Consider the following 14741-nt stretch of genomic DNA (forward strand, 5'->3'; position numbering starts at 1 on the left):
GGCTGAGTGAATGGGGGTGTGCTGCATAAAAGGAGGGCTTTGGGGACTGGAACGTCAGAAGTCGCCACAGAACCTGAGAATCCGACGAGGGAGAAGCTGAGCCGACCTACCACGATGACACCACCGGTGGAGCCCCGCGGAACCGACTCACCACTTCCCGACGACAGAGAAGATCTCCCGGCTGGAGAGGCTTCTTCCCCCTCACTGGTGAGCACAACCAGTTTACCTTCTTCTCTTCGCACCCCAGACTATCTTGTGGTCGAATTGCCCGTGCCAAGCACCCCGGCAACTGGATAGCCACTTACCACTGGACCGTGAATAAAAGGACCGCTCCTTTTACCTGAGAACTCTGCGGCTGGTTTCTTCCCTGGCAGTGCAACAGACTCCTGTCTTCCTCCCCGACGAGATCCTTTCTTCCCCAGGACGAAGCACCGACTTGCATCCGCTGCCAGGAACAACTGCCCCGGCTGGAGTATTCTCACCACTTTAAGGTACTGTGTCCGCCAGGCCTCCCTTTCTAAAGATTGCTACAAGGTAATAATAACCCCTTAACCTTCTGGACTGGGCTGGCCACCTTGACCCTCTAACTGGTCCCTTTCTTTTGGTCCAACTCTTTTTGAACCTTTACAAGACTCTTGTGCTCTGCAACCGTGTGACCTTGGACACATTTCGTTTTGATCCCCTTAAAGTGGATTCGGCCTACTGACTCTAAACTCACGGTGCTACTTTGCCTTCCTCTCTTGTTGTGTTTGTGAACAAGTGTTGGGATATGTTTCAATTTATTCTCTGCTTTTCTCTCCCTTTTAAAACGAATTATTAGAGTGCCATCCACGTTAAGCGCTCACCGCTGTCTGAAAATAAGTGGGGCTTTACTTAAGACTTGTCTAATATTCTTCTAAGGGAGTGTATATCTTTTAGTGACCGTGTTTTTGAATTGCTTACTATTAGTGCCTGTGTGTTTTTCTAGATGTGGTTTTAAATAAATAATTATATCTCTTTTACTTGTTCTACTATGTTCTTTTGACCTATTGTGAATACTCTGTATACTGCCTAACTCTTCTTGAGGGAAGAGTGACTGCTCAGCCACAGCTACCAAGTGAATCTGTGTGCTACAGACTGCTACCAAGTGGGTTTACTGCCAAACACCTGTAGTCTTAAATCTTTTGCAGTGGTCCCAGAGGGACTGCACAGGTTTCTGCCTAACACTGGTGTACAGCGGTGGGATTTGTATTGAGTATACACTTTAGAGTGCTTTTTCAACACTTTAGGAAAACTAACCACAGATCTTAGCACTAAAAAGCTGATTTTCTAACTATGTCTGCTATGGAGAGTTATACACCCCCAGCAAATGTAGAAAACAGTGATGGCATTGATCTGAATCAAAGTCTTGATAATGAGTCAGAAGAGGAAAGTGAACCTAATGAAGTTAGCCACTCTGAGCCTCTGTCTGCCTTACCTACTGTACCTACTGGGCCTACACCAGGTCCTACATGTAACCCTGCTTATTTTGAACGTGAAGAAATGAAGCTTGAATTAGAGTACAAATGTTTTATTGCTCAATCTGAAAGAAACCAAGAGCTAGAGTTCAGAAGAATGAATGCCCAGGCTGAGCAGAAGCAAGCTGAGTTAAGACTCAGAGAAATAGAGCTTAATCATGAACTAGAAATGAAAAATTGTCTGTGGAAAATGCTTCTCTCTCCTCTGGTTCCTCTTGGAGTTCCAGTCCCAAAAGACCCCGGATGCCTAAGGAATTAGTGGGTATGTATGAACCTAAGTTGGATGTGTTGGATTGGTTAAAAATGTTTGAGTATAATCATGGGCTCCAGGACATCACAAGGAATGTGTTACTTCCCTGGTTGTTCTCTAGGCTTCCCCCTGTTGCAACTGATGTGGTAATGGAGTTGGGGGAGGTGGATAAGAAGGATTATGAATGTGTGAAGCTAGCTTTGATTGTTGGATTTGGGAAGACCCCTTCCCAGTACCTTAAGAGGTTTAGGACCCTCAAAAAGAATGATGGTACCCCGTGGGCTACCTGGGTGAGTGAGTGTTTGAAAAACTTTGAGGGATGGATTAAGGATTACAAGGTGAACATTTATGAGGGAATGAGAAATCTTGTAATGTTGGAGTCAATTTATGATGCCTGCTCTACTGAGCTCAGACAGCACTTAGCTGATTCAAAGGAATTAGATCCTAGAAGGCTAGCTAAGGCTGCTGCCTTGTGGGTTGCCAACAGGGCTACTCACAAGGATTCAGGGGTCACTCAGAAAAAGGATGAGGGAAAGCAGCCACCAAAAGGGAACCAAGAGTTTCTAATACCTCCCAACCCAAAGAGGGCCCCAAACAACAAAATAACCAGGGTAAGCCCCAGGGTAAACCACAACAGGCTAGTGTACCTTCTGGTCAAAAACCAGAAGGAGGTCAGGCCAAGCCACCCTTCCAGAGAGCATTTGGAACATGCTATCTCTGTGGGGCAACTGAGCACATCAAAGGAGATCCCAGATGTAAGAGTAAACCTACAGGGATCAGCACAGTCTCCTTAGCCTTCACTCCTGAGGAGGAAGTCCAGATGGCTAGTGCTCACTTTGAAGTCTTTGCTGAAGAACCTTTGGGTCTTCAAGCAAGTGTAACAGTAGAGTCCATGGGTCTGGTTAGTGATCAGAATAGGAGTGTGTACAACTCCATACCAGAAAACTCTAAAGTTTATTATATGGACAGTGCTCTTGTCAATGGCCAGGATACTCCTGCCAGGCGAGACTCTGGGGCCAGCAGAACAGTAGTGGATGAAAGCTTTTTCAGGCCTGAGGATGTTGCTAAGGCACCCAAAGGTCCCACTAAGATGTCTGGAGGCCCTGTCCAAATGGTTCCAATTTTACCAGCCCTCATTCAGTGTAATGACATGACAGTGTTGATTCCTGTCAGTGTTCAGACTGAGGTGCCTGGGAGAGTCCTGTTGGGGAATGATCTAAGAACTCTAGGAGTAGTATCCAGTACCCTCAGGCCTCCCAGTATGGAGACCCAGAACCAAACCAAATTGGCTAGACAGGCCACCTTAAGGAACCACTCTAAGCCTGTGGGAACCTCTACTGAGAACCCCACTACAAGCCCTGGTGTTGGTAAATTGACCTCTGACCCAGGCACATTTCAGGCTAAAATGTTAGGGAAATGGGAGCCCCAACCAAGCCCCATCATTGTTCCCCCAGTCATAGAGTCTGTGACTCCCCCTGCTTCTGAGGAAGAGGTGGATAGACCTACTGGAACCCTAACTAGGCCTGAGAGAACTGGTAATTCTCAGTGCTGGTGGAAAACCAGAAAAGAAAAGTCTAAGGCGAAAAACCTTCAGGCTGTTGGACCTTCCACAGAAGACTCCAACCCAATTCCTAGTCTTAAGGGGGAAACTCCTAAAGTAGGTAAAGGTAGATCTAAGAGGAAGGAGAAGCCTGTACCTTGCTTATCTCCATCCCCTCCAACCAAGAGGCCTAAAACCCAACCTTCTCCCAACAGAGAGGTGGTGAGGACCTCTGGAGGCCCCTCTAGATCTAAGGGAATCCTTTATAAGGACCCCTTAAAAAAGCCTAACACAGGTTCAGAAGTTGTACCAACTTCTGAGGGACTGGTCAACCAGATCCCCTATAACTTTAAAAAGACTGATGTTCCTCAAAGGGTTTGTAGGTCATATAGCTTACAAAGGAAAACCTTTGATTTGACCATAGGTCATATGTCAAGGTGTCACCACCAAAATGCTGATGGTCTCTCTAGGATGTATGTCATTGACTAGAGGTATGAGATTCATCCAGGAGTGGATTAAATCCCCCTCTCCCTTAGTCTGGGGGGGGGGCGAGTGTTAGGGAGAATTCTCTCTTTAGGCTGAATTTCCTAACCTAGTGAGTCCCCCAGCAGCTTTGCTGGATTTCTGGAGTTTGTTTTTTTCTCCTGCCAAGAGTGAGACACTTTTTTTCCCACTCTTGGACATGATGTATGGTGTTCCTTTGACTGCTAATGTGTTTTATGGGCTATGGGGTCCTTTTCTCCATAGGGTCTTGTGTTTTTTTCTATGTGTGTTACACAGCACCCTCCATGCAGTAGCACAGGGGTGTCATAGTGACACCCCACCATAGACTCCATACCGTGGGACTGACTACTGTCTCCCAGGGCATGTAAAGTCACCGTTGGCTTAACTAGTCCCAAATTATTAACAGAAACCAGTACAAACCATCATATTGTGTATGCACTGGTCAGGACAATTCGATTGCCCCGGGGTCTGTTAGTCGAGGGGGCACGTCTCTATCCCCCCTGATCGAGTTTTGGCTGGTGGCAGTGGATGCTACTTTTTATATTGAACCGCAAATATATTGCTATGGGATTTTTTCCCATTGTTCGAGGCTACCAACTTTAATTATTTAATTCTCATAGCCTCGAACATACCGCCGGCTTATTTATTTAATATTAATTCACCGGTTGGTATTTTTTGCCAGGACTCAATTCTAAAAAGGCGTTTGTGTTCTCTTCTGTGACTCCAACCCAAGTCGAGCCCTTTGTTCCACTTTTTGGCGGGCTTCTCCACAGAAGCCTCCAAAAGTGGTGCCACTCTGTCTGGGTACCACAGGGTGTGTGGGAGGGGGTTTAGGCACCCTGGACTGAGTTACCTTGGTAACTCAAGTCGCACTCTTGTGTGATTGGCCCAAGTGGTGAGCCGGCCTGCTCACCACTTAGCATGTTTGATTCGCAACTAGGCTGAGTGAATGGGGGTGTGCTGCATAAAAGCAGGGCTTTGGGGACTGGAACTTCAGAAGTCGCCACAGGACCTGAGAATCCGACGAGGGAGAAGCTGAGCCGACCTACCACGATGACATCACCGGCGGAGCCCTGCAGAACCGACTCACCACTTCCCGATGACAGAAAAGATCTCCCGGCTGGAGAGGCTTCTTCCCCCTGACTGGTGGGCACAACCAGTTTACCTTCTTCTCTTCGCACCCCAGACCGTCTTGGTGTCAAATTGCCTGTGCCAAGCACCCCGGCAAACGGATAGCCACTTACCACTGGACCGTGAATAAAAGGACTGCTCCTTTTACCTGAGATCTCTGCGGCTGGTTTCTTCCCTGGCAGTGCAATGGACTCCTGTCTTCCTCCCCGACGAGATCCTCTCTTCCCCCGGATGAAGCACCGACTTGCATCCGCTGCTAGGAACAACTGCCCCGCTGGAGTATTCTTACCACTTTAAGGTACCGTGTCCGCCAGGCCTCCCTTTCTAAAGATTGCTACAAGGTAATAATAACCCCTTAACCTTCTGGACTGGGCTGGCCGCCTTGACCCTCTAACTGGTCCCTTTCTTTTGGTCCAACTCTTTTTGAACCTTTACAAGACTCCTGTGCACTGCAATCGTGTGACCTTGGGCACATTTCGTTTTGATCCCCTTAAAGTGGATTCGGCCTACTGACTCTAAACTCACGGTGTTACTTTGCCTTCCTCTCTTGTTGTGTTCGTGAACAACTGTTGGGATCTGTTTCAATTTATTCTCTGCTTTTCTCTCCCTTTTAAAACAAATTATTAGAGTGCCATCTGCGTTAAGCGCTCACCGCTGTCTGAAAATAAGTGGGGCTTTACTTAAGACTTGTCTAATATTCTTCTAAGGGAGTGTATATCTTTTAGTGACTGTGTTTTTGAATTGCTTACTATTAGTGACTGTGTTTTTTTCTAGATGTGGTTTTAAATAAATAATGATATCTCTTTTACACCAAGTCCTGGTCAGTGTTTACTTGTTCTACTATGTTATTTTGACCTATTGTGAATACTCTGTATACTGCCTAACTCTTCTTGAGGGAAGTCTGACTGATCAGCCACAGCTACCAAGTGAATCTATGTGGTACAGACTGCTACCAAGTGGGTTTACTGCCAAACACCTGTAGTCTTAAATCTTTTGCAGTGGTCCCAGAGGGAACTGCACAGGTTTCTGCCTAACATGTACAACACTACATTGCGTGATGAAGGATGTACTTTATTACACATGTCCCGATATTCCCTGATATTTGTTTGCTAAAAATACATTCACAACCCCTGGTCTGAAAAGTAAATGCACATGTGATGTCATCAGTGATGTTATCAGTGACATTTGTGATGTCATCTTTGATGTCCTGGGTGTTAGTGTTAGCAGTGCACAGTGGTGCGGGCAGTTATGGTTGCTTAGCCTACCATAACTGTGGAATTTCAGGGGTTTGAACCATAATGGTTCAAATAATATATATATATATATTATGTGTGTTTTCCAGACTGCTTCCAGAAACAAGGCCACACTTGTTTACCTGATTGTTATCCTTGGTAGCCTTGCAAAAGGAAACAGCATTGGCTACAGACCTGATTCTGCTTGCTTTAAGCAGTAGTTTAAGCTATTTGGCTCGCTCCTTTTTTTAAAAGGAGCAAGCAATAAAAAGTAAACTACTGTTTCTTCATGGATTAGACAGTATTTGCGTTGTTCAGACTGACTTCTCCCCCACTTATTTGTAAAAGCTTACAGAAGGAGGATCCCAAATCTAACTTTTTATAAAAGACAGCGTTCGTTAGTTTCGAAATTGTTGAGGAAGTCCACAAAGCCCGGTCAACACTTCAATTCTAGATAGACAGGCATCAGCAGCACTTAACAAGGTCATAAACATTGTCTACCTCTGGTATGCCTCCTTAACCACCATTTTAGCAAGTGTTCCGTAACATTGTGGGTTATACCACAGTTCTGCAACACAGATATTGAGTAGCATTGATTTAATATGGAAGAACCATGGCAATTGCCCATCACGAGTCATAGCCATCAATCCTGAAGGGATTCACAAAACACCCCAATGCAGCTCTTCCTTATGAGGCATCAACTGAGTTTGTCAATTAATTCATGTCAATTGCCTCCTTGGGATGTAATTAGTTTATGTTCAATAACCAGTTTTACCAACAGACTAAGGGAATTGCTTTGGGTGCAATCTTTGCACCCAGTGTGGCAATCCTGGTCATGGCTGACTTTGAGGATAAACATATTTTGCATCCTCTAGTGCCTTCTGTAGATATGTGAGTGGAAACAATACATAGAGGACATCATAATGACTTGACCAGGTGGTGGAATGGAACTGAACTTATTTTTCACATGGCTTAATCAAGACAACCCTAACAAAGAATTCTCAATGATTACATCTGATAAGAGTATTGACTTTCTGGTCATTAGAATCACAAATAGAGAGGGTAGACTCAGATGTCCACTATTCAGGAAACCATCTGATAGGAACATGTTATTACATTACCACAGCCATCACCCGATATCCTTGCAAGATAACCTGGCATTTGACCAATACCTTACAATCTAGAAGAACTGCACAGGTATGCATGACTATATTCAACAGGCACAGATGTTAGATCACAGACTCCTAGAGAGTTGTTTCCCCAAGAAGTTAGTTAAGAATCTAACCAATCATTCTGACACATTGCTTGAACCTGGGGCTAATCCAGTACCAACAACCTCATCAAAAATGGTATGCGTTACGACTTTTTCACCAAAGCAAATAAAATTTGGAACGTCAGTCAGAAACAGTGGTCTCTGGTTAAGCCACTGATGCCACAAATAGATCAATATATGTCACCAACTGGTACAGCAAAATATATGAACATATACCACACAGTGTACCATTCACACATATATAACATAGATCCGGCCTGTGGCCATTACCCATGTGGAAACTGTACTGTATGCCCCTTTACTGCACAAATGACATATTTCCTTTCCTCGTAGGCAACAAAAGGTGGCATCTTTGTGGAATTATAAACTGCAATACTAAGATGAAAATATATTGCATGGAATGCCTGTGTACTCAAAGATATATTGGCGAAACCACTTGACCTGTCAGGAAGAGAATATCTGAACATAGGTTCAGAATCAGGACCCACCATACTAACACCTCAATGGTTCCGCACTTCTTGGATAAGAGCCAACCCAAGAATGAATTAAAGTGGTGGATCATTGCTATTGCCAGAGCAGAGTCAACATTGCAAAATACCAATCAAAGACTTCTGTTTAAAGAACCAAAGTGGATACATCACCTAGGTACCCAAATGCACAGCTTGAATGAGTTTCATAGTTGGTCAGAACTAATACAGGATTGAATCTATTCCACTGAGTACTATACAATTATAAAGTTAGCTTGAAAGACATCAGACGTGACTTTTAGTAATGCTTATAAATGTATAAATCATTTTACAATTAATATACTTAATATACCAATGGGTCAACATTATATTATGATAACACGCATTCTGTTTGATCCACATACACTAACGAGGTAATTCATGGAAATAATGTGTGCCAAAATCGGGGGCGCAAGCGTGAAAATCACAGCGCACGCGTGCGAAACACACGCAAGCGCCCCTTACCCTATTCATGGAACACATTATGCGCAGCTTACCCTCAACCTGCACCCAACCGTTGCGGCTTCCACATGTCATTGCGACATCACAGGAGCCCTGTGCAAGATGCCCAGAGAAGGCACACACCGTCCAGCACACACACCTAAAAAGGGGGCACAACACGTGTAATGTGGAACAACACGCGAAAATGTGGGCGTTATGGGGGAAGTACCGCTGTGAAATCCTCACAATGCCCACACGCGCGCTAACAACACGTATGCATGGAATTGAACAGGGAAAGCCCGTGCACGCCAAAAGACACGCAAAGCCGGAAACACGTAAGCCACGTGAAAGCAGGTGTAAGCGCCCCGGCCCAGCATAAAAGTGCACGTAAACAACAAACAAGCATATACAGTGACGATGAATGTCCTATGTCTCGCAGCAGTGATCGTGGGACACCTCAGGAGGAGGAGGAAAGCCAGGCCCAGCATTTTTTTACTCAGGACCAGCCTTTTTGGGATGCCTGATGACAAGGTCTATGGCAGGTATAGGTTTCCACTGCATATCATCCTAGACCTGGTCACTGAGTGAGAGGATGACCTCACATCACCCACCTTGTGCTCCCAAGCACTGAGCCAGAAAAGGTGCTGAATGTACTGCATTTTTTGGCCACTATGTCATTTCAGTGGACAACTGCCATAGTTGGGGGCATCTCACAGCCCACGCAGTCACGCTGCCTACACCAAGTGTTGGCAATCATGACTGCTTGCCCCTCAGTCCGCAGGCACATATACATGCCCAGAACACCCACAGAAATGCAGGCGGTGGTGCAGGACTTTTACAGGGTGGCACACATCCCCAAAGTGCTTGGTGCCATTGATTGCACCCATGTGGCCCTATGTCCACCTAGGGCCACTGAGCACATCTATTGTAACGGCAAACACTGGCATTCCATCAAGGTGCAGGTTGTATGCCATACAAAGGGAATCATCACCTCTGTCTATGCAAACTATCCCGGGTCGACCCATGACAGTTTCATATTTAGAATGTCAGCCTTACACCAGAACCTGGAAGCTGGGAGGCATGGCAACACATGGCTCATTGGTGAGTACAAATGCCTGTGCACATGCATGCATGTCACACACAGACAAATACACAAACCCAAGTAAACCATTATCACCTCCCCAGGGGACAGTGCCTACTCTCTGAGCACCTACATGATGACGCCAATAGGGAACCCCACCACCCCACCCCAGGTAAGATACAACGCATCCCATATTGCAACCAGGGTCATAGTGGAGCGCACATTTGGAGTGCTCAAGTCACGTCTCCGCTCCCTTGACCGCTCTGGTGGGCAGCTACTATATGCGCCCCCAATAGTGTGCAGGATCATTGTGGCAGCATGTGTCCTGCACAACATTGCAACATGGCGGGGCGTACCAGTGGACATGGTGGTGCCCCCACATTCCAACCACATGCACACCCGCTGCACATGGGAGGGTAAAGGGGATGTGGCGAAGCAGCCCAGACCCAGCTGGTGGCAACATTTTTCACCTAAACTCCCACCCCTGTGGAGTGCACACAGGACTGGCACATTCCAGGTGACAATCGATGATGACAAAGGGACAGTCATCTGTCACAACCTTATCACCCTGAGAATGTGTCTTCGGAATTGCAGCAATGTGTGCATCCCTAGCCACTGAAACAAACACAATCCTGTGCGATCAAAAGGCACACATGCAAGCTACTGACTCCTCCACCCCCATGCTAAACAGCATATAAAAATGCTGGTATGTCACCTAAACCCCCCTCTGCCCCATATCACCCGCCTGACACACCATGCCACGGCATGCAATGTGAAAACTCAAAAATAAAATCACAACACATGACACAACTGTCACAAAGTGCATCGTGACAAATGTAAACAGACCAGAGACAATTCCCTCAGACACGGACTCCGACTAAAAGACTGATCCAACAAATCCAACCCTTACCAAAAGCACATAAATGCATCCAACCAAGGGTCAGAACACCAAAAATATGAACCTTTCTTGGCATGCATGTCAGGCAATTCCAAAAAAAATAAAAAGATTGCGGGTGCTGCGGGGGTGCCCCTGGCAACACCCCGCTCACTACACTACACAGTAAAATGAGTGGGGGTTGTGGGCTGGAAATCCCTGCAGCTGCAGAAAAAATAATAAAAATAAATGAACCTGCAGTGCCAGTTCCCGATCACGAAAGTGAAAGTGAACTTGTGAAGCAGGAACACAGCATGTCTCTGAGGGTAAGTAGTGTGTGCATGGGGGTTTGTTGGGGTGGAGTTGGGGGTGGGGGTGTGCTGTGTGTGTGTGTTGTGTGTGTGTTTGCAGGGGTATTCAATGCATGTTTGCATGTGAAATGTACAAATCTTCAGTGTCGCATACATTTCCATGTGAACCACTCTGTTGTGGACTAATCGGCAACAGAACAATCTCCCTAATCCCCTGACACATCAAAAGCAAACTCAACACAGGACTATCTATTAACCAGCATAACATATCATGAACACAGGACCCAACGGTGACAATTTCAGACAGTGACCAATCACCATAGCACAAGTACCTCAATTTGACATTGCCACCACACGTCCCACTTCCATCTTGAGTGTGGCTCTGACAGCTAAAGGGGCCAGGGTACCACATACAGCATGAAGTGCATCAACAATGTAGACAGGCAAGGCAATACATGAATAAGCAACAATAAAATATGCACGGTTAACAATATACTCACCAAAATACAGGCCAACCATGCACTGGATAAACCATCATGAATCCCCACTAGGGGTGTATATACATGTTGGACTTCAGCCTTGCGAGCCCATGCAAAGGGGAAGCAGGAGTGGTATATATGTCCGAACCCCAAGCCAAAAACACTAACACTAGGCAAGCCTGTATGGGCCCACAGTGGATGCCTTCGGATGCCACAAAGCAACACACTGTGACATAAATGCACAATAGACAAAAAAAGGAAAAAAAAATTCAATGGCCATTGTCAAACAGGGGGGTGGGAGGTACGCAGGAGGTTGGAGGTGCAGGGTACACCTCAGCACCCACATGCGTGGATGTTCAGACTAAAAAAAAAATCCTCCATGGGCTCATGGTCTGCACGGCTTGGCCGAAGTTATAGATCAGTCGTCGCTGTTGTCACCCTCTGGCTGAATATCAGGAGGTGTGCGTGGTAAGGGTACCTGCCCACGCATATCCCTGGCAAGCCCCTCCATGGCAGCAAGCATGCGGGTCTGGTAAGCCTGGTCCTGCAGGAAGATGGCACGGAGGTCCCCATGCAGCACCTCACGTGTAGCACAGATTTCCTCCTGCAAGGTCTCGCATGTAGCACAGAGTTCTGACTGCATGGCCTCACGTGACAGACAGACCTCCTCAAGCCTTGCTTGGAGTTCAGCCGAGATGGTGTGTTCGAGCTGCTCCATCCGCTATTTTGCCCGTGTACCCTGGCCCATCAAAAGTGTAGCCAGAGTATGTCCGAGGGAGATGTTCTCTTCCCTGTGGGCTTCCCTGTGGGCCTCTGCCTCAGCAGCAATGGCTGTGCGCAGAGCCTCCAGTTCAGCCCGTCGATCCCTCTTGGAGGCCAGTGTGTCCAGCTTGTGTAACCGACACGTGGACCAAATTGCCTGTTGCTGGAGCTCCACCTGCCTACCAGGGGGGAGAATGGAATCAGCCACACGTTCCATGCCCTGAGCCATCATCTCAATAGCTGCCCCTGTTGCTGTGCAATGGCATACATATGATTCTCCCACACAGTGTTCCCCGGTGGTGCATGGCCACTGCGTTGCCAGACAGCACACCTGTTTGGCCCTAGGAGCCCTGGTCCTTGCTGTGCTGGCATTGCCTGTGGCTACAGGACTGCATTCTGCCGTTGATCTGCTGCCCCAGGAACAGGAGCAACTGGTTTGGAGTGTGACACATGTACCTGTAACTATCGCAGGTGGGCTTTTCAACACTGACTGGCCTCTTGAGGGTTCTACCCCCACTACAGGTATGTCGGGCAGAACAGCATCCACTGCAGAATCATTCACCTGCAACGACATGGATTGATGAACAACCGATTCAGCATCAGAGTAAAAGAGCTCCTCAGAGGTGTACCCAGAGCCAGTCTGGGACAGGATGGCCTGGAGCACCAATGATGCTCATGGCCTACCACACCACACCCTCCACTGCTGCTTGGTTGGTGTCCTGAACCCTCCACCCTCTCTGCCATCTCCTCCTCCTTCTCTGCTTCCAGTGCCTCATCACCTGTAACAAAACAAACAAACACATGAGCACACATGTCACCAGCATATACCACACACATAGACATCACAACATTGACAGCCAACACATGAAGCAGCCATGTCACACATGACACAAACTCTGGCATGCATGCGGTGGAAATAAAATGGAAGGTGACCCTGAAAGCAGACATGGATGTTTGTCAAATGTGAAGCCTACACATGGAATGCATGTTGCAAAGCACCTGCATCACACACAATCTCCTGCATTGCATAGACCTTACACAAAAATGACAGATGCCAACAAACATATGGAATGTAGCATAGGCATGGCAAAATTGTCAAACAACCCAGATGGAAGTCAAAAAGTGCTGTCCATGGCCCATGTAGAAAGCATGTCACCATACATTACATGTCAATCACTATGACTAAAAGCACACGTGTCACTGGATGCAACAATGCCAGTGTGTTGCAATACAGTGAAGGAAGGCACATGGCTATATAAATGCTAGGTCACCTTGACATCACACAAGTGAATAGGCATGTAGCAGGCTGAAACAGGTCTAGGAAGTGTGTGTGTGCAGTGCAGTACATGTGTACGGTCTCAACTGTCAATCAAAACACAAACACAGTCATGTCAAAGTTATGTGATGATGGCAGTGTAAAAGAAATTGCAGTCATCATGTGCAAAGTGTTAGCAGTGGATTGTAAGGATACAGTAACCCTCCCACCCCCTGTTCGGGGAATGGCTGGGAGGCAGAGCATTCTCACAATGGTGGATCAGAGTACTGTGTTGTAGCAGACAATGTGGGCAGGTGTCTATTGCATCACCTCAGTCATCTGAGACTACAGCAGATGAGAGGACGACAGAAAGCACAACACATGAGTAAATCATCAGCAGTTCACCAAGACACAGAGAAGCTACAACACCAGTTGCATAGAGGCGGGGAGGCTGTACCAGAGGGAGTCCTACACTCAGGACAGATGAGGACATCCAAAAAATGGGCGTGATGAGGCACTGACCCTGAGTGAGCACGAAAGGGATGACCAAATACCATGAGATGTATGAAATACCAGAGATGGAGTAGAATGAGAGGCTTGACACAGACCCATAGGGACTTGCTGGGAATGCACATGGTCCATGAATGAACACTCATGTCCACTGTGAGCATGTGCCATCTGCACAGTGCAAGTGAGACACCCCGCATCAAGGACAAAGGATGTACCACACAATACAGGTGTGGCAGAGTTGCAGAGGGAAGTGTGCAGATACACAGAATTCTGGGACAGGCCATTTCATGAATCCAACATGTGAATCACCAGTACCATGGAGACAGTGAGCTGCTGGGGGATAGAGAGGCAAGGAAGCTTGCCCCTGAGGGGGACCTGCTTGCAGGGTGACCTCACAGAGACATCAGTCATGTGACGACATAGGCCGAGTCTTGAGTGGAAGATCAGCACAGGCTATCCGCAAAGATGTCTGGGAGCAAGGATATGGGTAAGAGAGGCTGCCGAGTGTCTTGCATGTAAGGAGGGTGCAGGTGTGTAGAGGAGGATTGGCTCTGTGCGCAGCACATGGCCTGTATGCAGACTGCATCACAACAAGCATGCATCAGACAAGCATTGCATGGATCACACATGGCACTCATGAATACATAGCCTTAACTGGCAGTCAATCACAACACATCACACAAGCAAAACACACATTTACTGGACAGACACGCATCAACATTCACCGGACGTTGCATCAAAATCTGGCATCTGTCCCACTCCTTGGATTAGAGCCTCATCGATGAACCCTGAAGCTATCTCCTCATGAGTAGTGAGTACATCGTCCACTGATGCTGGACCACAGCCAGTCACCAGAGTTGAGGCGTAATTAGAAGCCCGCTTGTTTTTTACACAGCGTCGGAGGTCAGTCCAACGCTTATAGCAATCATCAGCTGTGCGCTTCTCAAATCCCATGGCACTGGCCCTTTCTGCAATGCACTGCCAGTGGGCCTTACGCTGGGCAGGCGTAGTTGGCACCCTGGCCCACCAGCATTTGCGGTCGTGTCTCGACACGTAGCCCACAAGTGCATCCAGTTCCACTTAATGAAACTTCTCT

The sequence above is a fragment of the Ambystoma mexicanum genome, chromosome 8 (assembly GCF_040938575.1).
Source record: "Ambystoma mexicanum isolate Mex_15411 chromosome 8, UKY_AmexF1_1, whole genome shotgun sequence".
Lineage (NCBI taxonomy): Eukaryota > Metazoa > Chordata > Amphibia > Caudata > Ambystomatidae > Ambystoma > Ambystoma mexicanum.